The following is a 13387-nucleotide window of genomic DNA, read 5'->3' on the forward strand; positions in this document are numbered from 1 at the left end:
GCAAAAAAATGCAGAAAATGCAAAAGAATGAATAAAAGATATGGAGGGCATATTAAGAAAATTCAACATGTACCTGCTCTGATCTCTAAGTGAATGTTAGAGAAAATAATACCAGAGTAATTTTTGGCAGAAGTAACTGCCATTCATTTTCTATAGTTCTATAGAAGTCCCAGTTCTCAGATCCAGGATGCCTAACACATTCAAACAAGACAGATCTTGTTGTTTATCCTAGTGAACTCAAGAGCAGAAAAAATCAACGGCATGACAATGGGTGAGTAAGAGCTATTCTAGTGGTCATAGAATTGCGATCATTGGAAAGTAGCTGACAGCTTCACAGCACACAATCGTCTCTGAAACAAGAGACAATATGATGATATTTCAATATAAACAAAAAACTAGGTAACCCGGAATTTCACAGCCTGCAAACTACCTCTTAAACATTTTTTTCAGGCCAACAAGTAGTAAGAATTTATCAGATCTGATGAAGGGAAATTCAAAAGAATGTATTTAAGAATGAGGACAAAGATCTGAGATGTTCGGGCATAATGGTGAGAGGTCAGCTGCTCTCACCTTGAGAAACTTATCTTTGGCACAAGACCCACTAAAGATAGAGAGGAAGAAAAAAAAAAACCGGAAAATATAGAGTCTCTTCCAAAGAACAGACAACTCAAGACCCTTCGATGAGGGTTTCAAGAGACAAGTCCTTCAGGAACAGAAAACGCAGGACTCCACCTTCCCAAAACCTTTTTCCTCTTGAATATTTTGCCACTCATAGTGCAAAATAACCGAGGCCGCTGTCAGCCCCATTCATTAGCTCGAGATTAGCAAACAAACCGGAGCTCAAACACAGACCTCAGAAGGAGAGCCTCGAAAACAAAGAATAAAAACTCTACTTGAAGATTTCCTTTTTTCTTCGGGTGTTTCCTAAGATACTTGCAGGAAAGACCTCCAAGAAACCTTGTCAAAACGTCATTCATTTCAGAACCTGAAAACATGGTAGTGGACATCAAGCTAAAACAAGAATGTTCCTGCACTCCCGCTGTGAGATGCAGTTGACACATAGGAAAACTCACAGTTTATCAGTAAGGGTCACGTTTTAGCAATAAAGGCCATGTGTTCAGAGCAAAGTTAAACCTGTAGTGGACCAATACTAACAGAAAGGTGTCAAAGTTTTCTTCTAGACCAGTAGTTTTCAACCTTCCTAATGCTGCAAACCTTTAATACAGTTCCTCATGCTGTGGTGACCCCCAGCCATAAAATCATTTTTTTGCTACTACTTCATAATGTAATTTTCCTACTCTTATGAATGGTATATAAATATGTGTGCTTTCTGATGGTTTTAGGCAACCCCTGTGAACGGGTCATTCAAACTTCAAAGGGATCTCATAGGTTGTTAAAGAATGTTATCTGTACCTTTATCTCTAATCCGCTTGGATGGCAGCAACATCAACCAGAACCTTAGAATTTTTCATCAACAATGTCTTAAAATCAGTGAAGAGTTGAAGGAAGCTAAGAAGTAGGAAATTCTGCCTAGAACTGAAGAAAAACCACAGATGAGAGAAAAAGATTTTTGAGTGGTCCTGATAGGTAGGAGATGGCTCAACAGGTAAGGGCCGGTACTACTATTGTAGATTATGGGAGCTCAGTCCAAGCTCCCACACCATGGCTGCTCACAATCACCTGACTCCAGGGCATCTGACCTCTTCCTCTGGCCTCTGAAGGTGCTGCACCCACATGTACAAATGCATAACACATACATGAACTAAAAAAAAATCTAAAAAACAGTGCTGAACAAAATTATGAGGCATGGCAAGATGTGTACAATTAGTGTTCAATGGGAAAGGAAAGAGAAGCAATACGTTGATAATTAGTGTCTGAGAATTACTTAAGGCAGATGAAAAACATTAAAATACAAACCAAGAATCTGTGAGTTTCTGAGCACAATAAATAGAGAGAAATCCACACTCTGCATAGTGAAGCTGCTGAAAATCAGACTTACAGAAATCTGAAGAACAACCGGAGGCAAGGATACTCTCCACTCAGTTCCCAAAATAGAGCTTGCTTTCCAAAGAAATGATGGAAATAGGGACAGCACAGCATTGGAAGAAACTAACATCTACCAACCAACAATTTTGTGCATAGCAAAAATATCTCTCAAAGTTAAAGGCAAAATAAAGGCAGTTTTAGATAACCACAGTTAGAATAAATTTGGGAGCAGTAGAATACACTACAGGAACTGCTAAATGGAGCTCTTCAGATTAAGCAAAACTACAAAAACAGAAACACCACACTGTGGGAAGACACAGAGTGTGCCGTACAGAGTCCATGTACAAATGTAAATGAATATTGGCTTCTGAAAATAAACAAACATCAGATCTTGTGGTAGACTATAACGTGAAATCAATTATAGGGTTAACACAGCTGAATGACTGGATTTATGGAGATTAACTGGCTAAAATCTTGTTTTTAAAATAGATAAATATAATAATTTGAGGTTATAATGACTGTAAGGTAAGTAATAAAATGCATAATTACCATTAAAAGTGATAAAAATCATATTATTCAAAAATAATATAGGAACCGGGAGATGGCTCAGTGGTAAGAGGACTTGCTCTCCAATGATGAGGAACTGAAGTCAATCCTTAGCATTCCCTTAAACAACCAGGGGGGGCGATTGGCAGAACAAAAACCTATAATCCAGTTCTGTAAGTCAGAGACAGGAGGATTCCCTGACTTTCCTTGCCAGGCACTATCACAGAAAGAGCAAGTCCCAGGTTCAGTGAGTCACCTTCCCTACAGGGAATAGGGTGACAGTAGGATACACATTTTTTCTTGTCTGGTCTCTGTGTATGTGTAAGGGTGCTCCCCTAACTCACGTGTGCTGGGCCCACACAACACACACATCCGCATCCACATGAATAACATAAAATACTTGATTCCAAAGGAAGTGGGAAACAAACAAAGGGACAAAGAGAAAACAACGCTCAATTTAGGAGACTCCAACCCCATTGTCAGTGACATGTTTGTTTCCTTCCTAGCTGATGTGTTGAAACTCAAACTGCTAAGGAAGTGGAGACTTTGGGTGGCAATGAGGCTTTCCATAACGTCACAGATGTGGAGGACCTGTGCTTAGCTTTCTTGCAGGAAGAGAAAGAGACCAAGATTTCTCTCATATATCAGTGGAGATACAGTGAGAATGCACTCATCTAGAAACCAGGAGGCTTGCCCTCACCAGGCACAGCACTTGTCCCATCCTCATATTATATGCTCAAGCCTCCAGAACCACAAGGAATAAAGCATATGGAGTCTAGCCTACACAGATAATTCACAATTTATGAAGCAAAATCAACAGCAAAAAAGTGAGAAATGAATCCACAAACAGAGTTAGCAGATTTAAATATATGTTTCTCACGTATTCAATAAAACAAGGGCCAAGAGATCAGTAAAGAGATAGATTATTTAAATAACATAAATGATAAATTGGATCCTATTAAATGTATAGAACATATACATTGCAAATGATAGAATACATTATTTCAAGAGTATGTGAAACATTCTCCCAAAAGAGATCATATATTGGGCATAAAACAAGTTATATAATCACTGATAATAATGGAATTCAAATAGAAAGAATAATCATTAGAAAATTCTTATTTATTTGAAAGAATATGTTTGTGTGAGTGTGTGAGTATACCTGTGTGTACTGTGTTGTGTATTGGTGTGCACTGGGTATGTGTATGGGAGTGTGCTAGCGTGTATGTTGTATGTTTGCAGGCATGCATGTGCCATCCTAGTAGTCATGTGTGTGAAGGCCAGAGGCTGACATCAGGCGTCTTCCTCAATCATTCTCTATGTTAGTTTTTAAAACAGGATCTCTTACTACACCCAGCACTCACCAATTAGCTAGAATGGCGAGCCAGCAAGCTCTGGGTATCCTCTGGTCTGCAACTCCACTCAGCACCAGGGTTGCAAATATGTGTGCTCAAGCCCGTCTTTGTATGTGGGTACTGGCAATCTGAACTCAAGTTTTCACGTTTCCATGACAGGGGTTTTACTTGTCATGCCATCTTCCCAGCCCTGAAATAATAAGTTTCTAAGTAGCTTAGGTCAAATGAGAAATCATAGTGGAAATTAGAAAATATTTAAACTCGCCGGGCGGTGGTGGCGCACGCCTTTAATCCCAGCACTCGGGAGGCAGAGGCAGGCGGATCTCTGTGAGTTCGAGGCCAGCCTGGTCTACAAGAGCTAGTTCCAGGACAGGAACCAAAAGCTACGGAGAAACCCTGTCTCGAAAAATAAAAAATAAAAAAAAAAAGAAAATATTTAAACTCAATAGTTACAATAGCAAAAATTGTGGAAGGAAAAAAATGTCAACAAAATTTTGAATAAAATCTGACTGCTTGGGGGAAACTGTAGCACTAAGTGTGTGTGTGTGTGTGTGTGTGTGAGAGAGAGAGAGAACTGAGCTTCTTAAATTTGCTGGAAAAATAACAGCTTAAAGCTAAAGAAAGTGAATGGAAGAATAATGAACAGACAAGCAGAAACCAAAATTAAAAACAAAAAACATCTGCAGATTCACAGGAAACAAAAGGCTGCTTTTAATGAACCTAAGTAAGAAGGATTAGTAAACAAAAGAGGGAGGGAGGGAGCAAGGTAGGGAGAAAGAGAGAGAGAAAGAGGGGGAGAGGGAAAGGAGAGAGACAGAGTGGGAAGGAGGGAAGGGAAGGGAAGGAGAGTGAGCTGTTAGCTGCTTATTAGAAATGCAAAGGCTGTGCTGTCAAAGTCCCAAACGGCACTGGGAATATGGTGAAAAGATGCAGGTATCTCAGTGTAACAAATTATTGAATGTAAACTTGACAAATTCAGATGAATTTTCAATTTCTGTCAAAACAAAATCCATCCAAAATGACACAAGAAGTAGAAATATAAACAAACAACCCTATCCATTACAGCTATTTAATTAAAACTTCAAAGACACCCCACAAGATGTTTAGATCAAGAAATAATCCTTAGTAAATTCTTTAAGCATTTAACACAATACAATGCTAATATACATTTAAAAATTCAAGAATATTTTTTTCTAAAATCTAATGATAAAGAATAAAGTCAGAATATAAAGTACTGCTTTAATATAAGACGTTAAAACTCTATGCAAAAGCTGATTGTTGTGGTGCATACCTTGAATCTTAGCACTCAGGAGCAGAGGCAGATGGATCTCTACAGCCTGGGCTATTGGGCTAGCAAGAGAAAGACAGTCAGACTGTTTCAAAATGAATCCATGAATAAACATATTGACAAATTCTAAGCAAAATCTTGGAAACCTAAGTTCAGTGACATTTTTTAAAGAGTCTGGAAATAGATATATAATATACAGTTATTTGCTTTACCACAAATCAATTCAATCCATGGATGTCAAGATACGTTTTCAATAACTAATCCTTGACAAATTAGGTAACTGTGTGGAAAAAAATAAACCCTAGCTCACATCTCACGTCATGTACATAGAATAATTTGAAATAAACTAGTTTTAGTGCCAGTAGGGTATAACTAAGCATAGGGCAGATCTGGGGAACTAGAGAGACAGTTTTTTTTTTTTTTTTTTTTTAAAGAGGACTCAAGTACTAACTATAAGTGTTTTGCTTTGACTACAAAAGTCAAAGGGTATTTACTATCTGGGTGTGAGGGCTCACACCTATAAGACTTGGGAGACTAAAGAAGCAACATTACTGTGAACTCAAGGCCAGTCTCAGCTACAAAGTGAGATCTTGTTTCAAAATGTGTTATTTTTTTGTGACATAATTAAAATTAAGCAAAGTGATGCAGTTATTTTTATTAGAAGCCCTTTTTATCAAAGTGAAAAGGCAAGCTAAAACGGAAAGCATATTTGAAATTCATTCACACACTGAAGAATGCGTATGCATATCCAGAACATGATAGAAACCTATGTCTTACCCCCAAATGAACAAAACGCCCAAATACTTACAAAAGAGGAAACCGAAATGGCCAGGAAAGGAAAAACAGAAAAGAAATGTTTCATGTAACTTTGCAATGAGAAATTCCAAATTCACCTTACAATGAGAAACCTTGGTATAATTTTCTGTATTTGATAACTCTTGCAGACAAAGTTTTTACAGGCAAAGTTTTAATGAAAATACATACAATTGGAAAGCATAACAATTTTAAAGATATACATATAACATTACGTAATTAGTATAGATTCTTTCCAACCTCAAAAAAAAACCTGAATTTCAATGCTAGGTTTTGTTTTGTTTTGTTTTTGTTTTTGTTTTTGTTTGTTTGTTGTTTTTTTGAGACAGGGTTTCTTTGTAGCTTTGGAATCTGTTCTGGAACTAGCTCTTGTAGACCAGGCTGGCCTGGAACTCACAGAAATCCGCCTGCCTCTGCCACCGAGTGCTGCGATTAAAGATGTGCACCACTGTTGTAATAGGGGCGGCAGGGCTGCGTTCTCAGCACCCCCGGCCGCCTGCCCGGCTAGCTTATGCCCAAAATAATTACACAGACACTGTATTCTTTTAAGCACTGCTTGGCCCTTTAGCTCTAGCACTTACAGGCTAATTCTCACATCCCGATCAACCCATCTGTAATGATCAACCCATCTGTGAGCACCGGTCTTACCGGGAAGATTCTAGCCTAGTCCATCCTGGGTCGGAGCTTCATCCCGGGAGCGGGGCATGGCATCTCTCTCTCAGGCGACTGCTCCCCAGAGAGCTGTGGAGTCTCTGACCTCACTTCCTCTTCCTCCCAGCGTTCTGTCCTGTCTACTACTCCCACCTATCCTCTAACCAATAAAATGGGCCAGGGCAGTGCCTTTATTAGCCAATGACCTTCCTCCATCACACCACCACTGCCTGGCTTCACTCCTGGTTTTAATAACTCAGCGGAGTCAGTATTCATCCTATTCTTTGACTACAGGGTGAGGTAGGCTGTATTTACTACACGTTATGAAAGAAGCTTCTTATGACCATCTGGAAACTGAAAGGTGCATTTCCGGACTAAGGAGATGTCTCAGTTGATAAAATTCTGGTCATAAAAGCATAAAGACCTGAGTTCAAAACCCCTCACAGAATGGTAAAAAGCTTGGCATAGTGGTGTGTGTAATCCCAGAACCTGGAAACAAGGGCAGGTGTCTGTAGCTCACTGGCTGGCGAGCGTCACCCAATTGGTGATTTTGAAAATGAGATGGACAGATCTTAAAAAGCAAAGTCTGAATATTGACCTCTGGTCTTTGTATGTACACATGTGCACCCTGTCACACGCAAACATGCACATACGGTATGTACACATGAAGCACATTGCTAATGAAAATCTAACTAAAATAAGACCATGGTGCTAATTATAAGTCCTTAAAGCTGTAATCTAAGACTTTTCATATCAAAGTTTGTGGGATATGGCTAAAATGTAGCAACAGAGCTTCAAAAATTTCAAAGTTTAGAAAGAAAACTCAATGAGCTAAGTACATAAATTTTAGACTTTAAAATAAGTGAAAAGCTAATGAGGTTAAAAAAGTGTGTGTGTGTCCGTGTGTGATAGCCAATAAAGTACACCAAATTCTGGCAAAACGATAAAAAATCGGAATAAAAACATTTGCCCATATTACTAAAGAAAGGGTCATATCAGTAGGAAGCAAAACAATTTAAACCAATAAAGATTCTATTCTATGAATATGGAATACAAATGCACAGTTTATCAAAAATTGGTGCCATGAGAAAGCCTAAATAGTCCTACAATTGTATTTTAATAATGAAATAATTTTATTTTAATTAACTTAAAAATAAAAACATACAGATAGTTTTAAAAAGCCATCTTCATCTGAGAGGTAGTACTGCATGCCTTTAATCCCAGAACTTGGGAGACAGAAATAGGTGGATCCCAGTGAGTTTTAGGCCAGCTTGGTCTACAAAGTGAGTTCCAGGACAGCCAGGATTACAAAGAAAAATCCTGTCTCAAAAAAAAAAAAAAAAAAAAAAAAAGCAAACAAATCAAAAAAGGCATCCACTATAATTATTCAAGTAATTAAACCAACAAACCTAAAATCCCCCAAACTTCACACCCAGAAGGTTTTACTAATCAAGGATGGAATAACTGCAATATTGTACAGATTTTTTTTTAAATTTATTTATTTATTAAGGATTTCTGCCTCGTCCCCACAACCGCTTCCCATTTCCCTCCCCCTCCCCCGATCAAGTCCCCCTCCCTCATCTGCTCGAAGAGCAATCAGGGTTCCCTGACCTGTGGGAAGCCCAAGAACTGCCCACCTCTATCCAGGTCTCGTAAGGTGAGCATTCAAACTGCCTAGGCTCCCACAAAGCCAGTACGTGCAGTAGGGTCAAAAACCCACTGCAATTGTTCTTGAATTCTCAGTATTCCTCATTGTCTGCTATGTTCAGCTAGTCCGGATTTATCCCATGCTTTTTCAGACCTAGGCCAGCTGGCCTTGGTGAGATCCCAATAGAACATCCCCATTGTCTTAGTGTGTGGGTGCAGATTTTTGTGATAGGCAAGAACACTATCCATACTATTTTGAGATGATACCAGTAGCAGATCAGGACAGCACAGAAAGGGATAACTATAGACCAATGTTTAAATCACACAAATATAAATAATGCTTGTCTTTTATGCTATGTATAAATGCTATGACATATACACTAAGAGAAGGTTTATTATAGAAGTATCAGCTAGCTTACTATTAGAAGATAATGCTATATATAGGCATTGCCACCTAAAAATATTTAAAGAAAAATAATTATATGATGCTTTCTCTTGTTAAAAAGGTTTATTTTATTTTGCATTATGTGTAAGCATGTGGGTATGTGCATGTGAGTGCAGGATCCCATAGAGGTGAAAGGTATTGGCTCCCCACTCCTGGAGCTGGAGTTACAGGGGACAGTGACCTACTCCAGTCCTCAGCAAGAGAAGTAGACACCCTTAACTGGTGAGCCAACTCCCAGCCCTGTGAATTACACGATGTTTTTAATAGTCACAGAAACAAATGATGAAACATTCACTTATGATAAATATGATCGCCAAATGAAGAATTTACTGGATAGCTATGGAAATGCTATGTTTAAAGTCTATATAGTAAAACCTTCCTAAGTGGCATACCTCTCCAAAGGAGGAAGGGAGGAAAAAGAATTTAAAGATTAGAAATATGCAGATAAGGAGAGAAACAAAATTGTCATGATTTTTAGATGATATTATTGTTCATGTTGTAAGTTTGAAAGCAGTTACAGGTAAATAAAATGAGTAATAAATTCTATCCAATTTGATTGACAAGTAATTAATATATAAAGGCAAGTATATAAACAAGAGTAGGGAACTTAAAATAAATATATACACATATGGAAAACTTGATTCATGGAATAAATAACCATTGGAATAAATAACAAAGCAATCAATTCTCATGTTGGTTAAGACTGACTGCCAAATGCAAAACCATTGGCAGCCTTGGAAATCAATGGAAGACAGTACAGTAGCTTAATTTATAACCTCAAGGACACAATTGTGTCCCATGTGTGCCTTTGTGTAAGTGATATGCATGTATGGATATATGTTTGTATGTGTATAGATGCCCTTGGGTATAGGTTTACTTCTACATGTGTGTTCCTGCTTGTGAAAGCTAGAGGTTAATGTCAGGTGGCTACAGGTGCTTGTGAGTTACCTGTGAATGCTGGGAACTGAACTCTTCAACAAGAGGAATACACACCCTTAGTGGCTGAGCTGTCTCTCGGCCCCATGAATTACACAAGCTTTCAACAACCACAGAAATAACTGACGAAATTGTCTCCACTTTATTTACTGAGCGAGGCAGGTTCTCTCCCTGGACCTGAAATTAAAAATTTGCTATTCTAGCAGGTAATCTTGCCTTGGTGGGGGGGAGGGGTCCCCTCTATACTCTCTATTACAGGTGATCTGCCACACCAGCCTAACTTTTACATGGGCGCTTAGTACCCAGCACTGATCCTCAGGCTAGTACAGCAAGGGTCTTTATCTACTGAACCATCTCTCCTGCCCCTTGAAAGATACAATTCTTAAACAAGACACACTATAAGAGAAAGGACTAGATACTTTGAATTTCTCATTGAGAGACATGGAGAGATAAAGAGAAAGAAAATGTCAGAAGCAATCCGAAAGTGTATATTTGCAGCATATACGATATCTAAATATTGATCGAGGCATGGGTTGCATTAAGAAAAAACTCCAATTTAATTAAGTACAGAAAAACAACTTACTAGGAGAATACTTACAAACCAGGTTATCAGACATGCGGATAGAAAGTAGACCCTTGAGCGGCATTTACAAAAGCAGGCTGCCTTGTTAGCTATGCGGATGATGAGTAAACTCCTAGCAGAGTACATCTAGTCCCTACTTGCCAGACTGACTAAAAATGAAATTTGTTATGACAGGTCTGTCAAGCATCGAGATCGCTGATCCTTCGTCGGAGGAAGTGCCAGTCAGTCTGGCATTCGAGAAGGAGCCTGGAAATGACCTAATAAAGTTGAATATGAACAAATCTTACTACCCACTCATCCTATTCTTGGATGCAAGCTCTAAGGAAACACCTGTGCACATAGTAGGGATGCTAGAAGACATTATCCAGTTGTCATGACAGGCAGTCTTTAGAATGCTCACCTGAAGGCATCCATGCCCTTATAAAAATCCACCAACTTGGGTGTGTGTGTGTGTATGGGGGGGGGGGGGGGAATCACTTCTAAGGAACAGAAAAATGACAAAAATAATGGGATGTCACTTTTGAGATTAGGAAAGAAAAAAAAAAGAATCTGGTTCTTGCCTTTCTGCGGCAAGTCCTTACTCTGGGGTGGGGGTGAGGGGAGCAAGATGTCATGTTGTAACGAGCCTCTATAAAGACAGATATGTCTAGCTGAAGTCAGGAAAGTTCCAATTCTCCAACAATCCTGAGTCAGCTCCTATGAGTCTTGAGGTGACTTCAGCCTGAATCAGTAGCCCTTTACTATACAGCGTGACCGCTAGAGACTCCAGCTAAGCCTCTAGTCAATTCTAGATCCACAGAAATGGGCAGATAGCAAGGAAATAGTATAAGTGAGTTTGTTATTTATTGTTGAGTTTATACTGATCGCTGTCGGGAAAGTTTGTCAATTAAACAACAAATACATCTCCCAAGCTAGAAACCCAGATATCCAACAGTAGATTAAATACAGAGTATTAAACCATTAAGAAATAAAAATGAACTAACCATAAACTAATCATAATCTCAGAAATGTAGGAATACACAGGATAATATTTATGATCTGAAAGTATGACAAAAACATAAAAATATGTATATTTTACACATAAACATTAAACTATGCAAAACACCAAGCAAGATGATTAAAAGGACAATCACGAAGGATGACATGTCTCAGGGAGGGAGGGGCAGGGAAGAGCCTCTCCAATATGGTGTCCAAGGTCCTACAGTGCCTTATTTTCACCAAAAGATGGTCAGGTATTTTGTGATGTAATATATATATTTCTTAAATTGGTTTGAACAAAGCAAAACAGAAAGTGAAGAGCTGAACTGCTATCAGGCCACACATCGTTTGGAGAACGGACAGACAGGTGGCTGACTGGTCAGCCCATAGACAGAGACACTCTGTGCTTTACATTTATGTAAGGGGTTCGTTCTCAAACATTCACGATTGACTGTCCAATTGGTAAGATCCTTTTTATTCCTCCCATTTTGTCCTTTGGGGCGCCCTGCTCAGCAGGTTGAGACAACCCAGGAGGCCAGCTGGGGGGTGTTTATCTGCCAACTGGATAATCCAGCGCTTGCTGCTGCAGGCCAAAGGCATTCCAGACCAGCGTTCTCCGGAATCCCCACGCCCCGCAGCACCCGGCCTGCGTCTCCCCACCCACCCCTCAGCGCAAATTCACTCCAGCACTGGGAGAGGACTTTTACCTGGGAGCGGGGGCAGGAGGCTCAGCAGAGACCTGAGGCCCTAAAAGAATTCTGTGTGGAGCCTCCCTCCGGTAGGTGTGATAAGAACACCTCTGAGGTTCCTTTGAGCAAATCCCAAAGGCTCCCTGCTGAACACAAACCTCGCAGCAAGGAAATGAGGCGGGGGAGGGTACAGGAGAGGGGGTGGGGGTGGGGGGAAGGGAGGATGTCCTGGAGAGCGAAGAAAAAACAATAAGGGAACCCTGTAGGAGAGACGCTGCAGCGGAAAGCTCAGAAACTGACAGAGAGGAAGATCTCCACCGTGGAATACCTCAGCCACCTCGGCACGCCCAGAGTGCCCTTACCAGTCCCACACGCAGCCAGCCCCTGGACACTCGCCACCCTCTCCCTTTCCCGCTGAGCACCCCACCCTTCTGGCAGTGGACTTTGTCACCGCAGGCCTCTCCTGGTGCAGACATGGTCGCTGACCCCCGACTCACTCTTTGCCTCGCTGTTCCCTGAAGTGTAGGTTCCGGGCACAAGGAAACAGCTACAAAGTGGGCACCAGTGGTCTCCAGAGGGAAGAAGATTCAGGGCCTAGAAGGGAATGGGCGCTGGACCACAGGCTGGGGGACGTGGAAAGTCACTGGCAGAGAAGGGGAGCAAGTGATGGGCCGGCCCTGAGAACTGATTGGCCACACAGGGGTGTGGGCGGTGCTCGGCTCTCTGCTTCCAGATCTCAGAGGCCCTGTTTTGTGTCAATTTCTGCTCCAAGATGCAGCACTATCTGGGATGGAGATGCAGTTCCACCTCCTTGGACCTGCAGCCTGGCAATTTGTTAAATAAATAAATAATTCTTAACACTATGAGCAAATAGAACATCGATAAAAAAACAGATCCTTATAGGAAATGATGCACAATACATTAAGAGAAGAGTTAAATCTATAGGTCCTATATTAATTATAATTAAAAAGTCAAGTTTTGGTAAAACAGTACGATTGCATCTGTTACATCTTATGTAAGAGGAAGCCTAAGAGTGAAGACTTCAGTTCCTGATTCCTGCATCCACAACCATGGAATTGCTATAAAACCATACTTGCTCTGTATGACAAGTTAGGAAAACCGGTGAAAAGCTTGGATTTTTAAAAATAAGTTTTGCTGCCTTCTTTTTTCCATGATTCCATGTATTTGTTTGTTTAGTTGCATGTGGTGTGTGTGTGTGTGTCTGTGTGTGTGTGTCTGTGTGTGTGTCTGTGTCTGTGTGTCTGTGTCTGTGTGTGTCTGTGTGTGTGTCTGTGTGTCTGTGTCTGTGTGTCTGTGTCTGTGTGTGTCTGTGTGTGTGTCTGTGTGTGTGTGTCTGTGTGTCTGTGTGTGTGTCTGTGTGTGTGTCTGTGTGTGTGTCTGTGTGTGTGTCTGTGTGTGTGTCTGTGTGTGTGTCTGTGTGTGTATGTCTGTGTGTGTGTCTGTGTGTGT

The 13387-nt window shown here is 40.3% G+C and overlaps 1 protein-coding gene across 2 annotated transcripts in view; it reads right to left on the reverse strand.

The window, feature by feature from the left end:
• Positions 1-12561, reverse strand: part of LOC121435351 (TRPM8 channel-associated factor 1) — a 46970-nt gene extending 34409 nt beyond the window's left edge. For both annotated transcript variants that reach the window (XM_041634615.1, XM_041634617.1), the window contains exon 1: positions 12415-12561. The gene's annotated coding sequence lies outside the window, so the exon portion shown is untranslated. The remainder of the gene's footprint in view (positions 1-12414) is intronic.
• Between the last annotated feature and the right edge of the window lie 826 nt (positions 12562-13387).

This window comes from Microtus oregoni, unplaced genomic scaffold (genome assembly GCF_018167655.1).
Source record: "Microtus oregoni isolate MIOR12 unplaced genomic scaffold, Mior012 000046F_ref0000063, whole genome shotgun sequence".
NCBI classification, from domain to species: Eukaryota; Metazoa; Chordata; class Mammalia; order Rodentia; family Cricetidae; genus Microtus; species Microtus oregoni.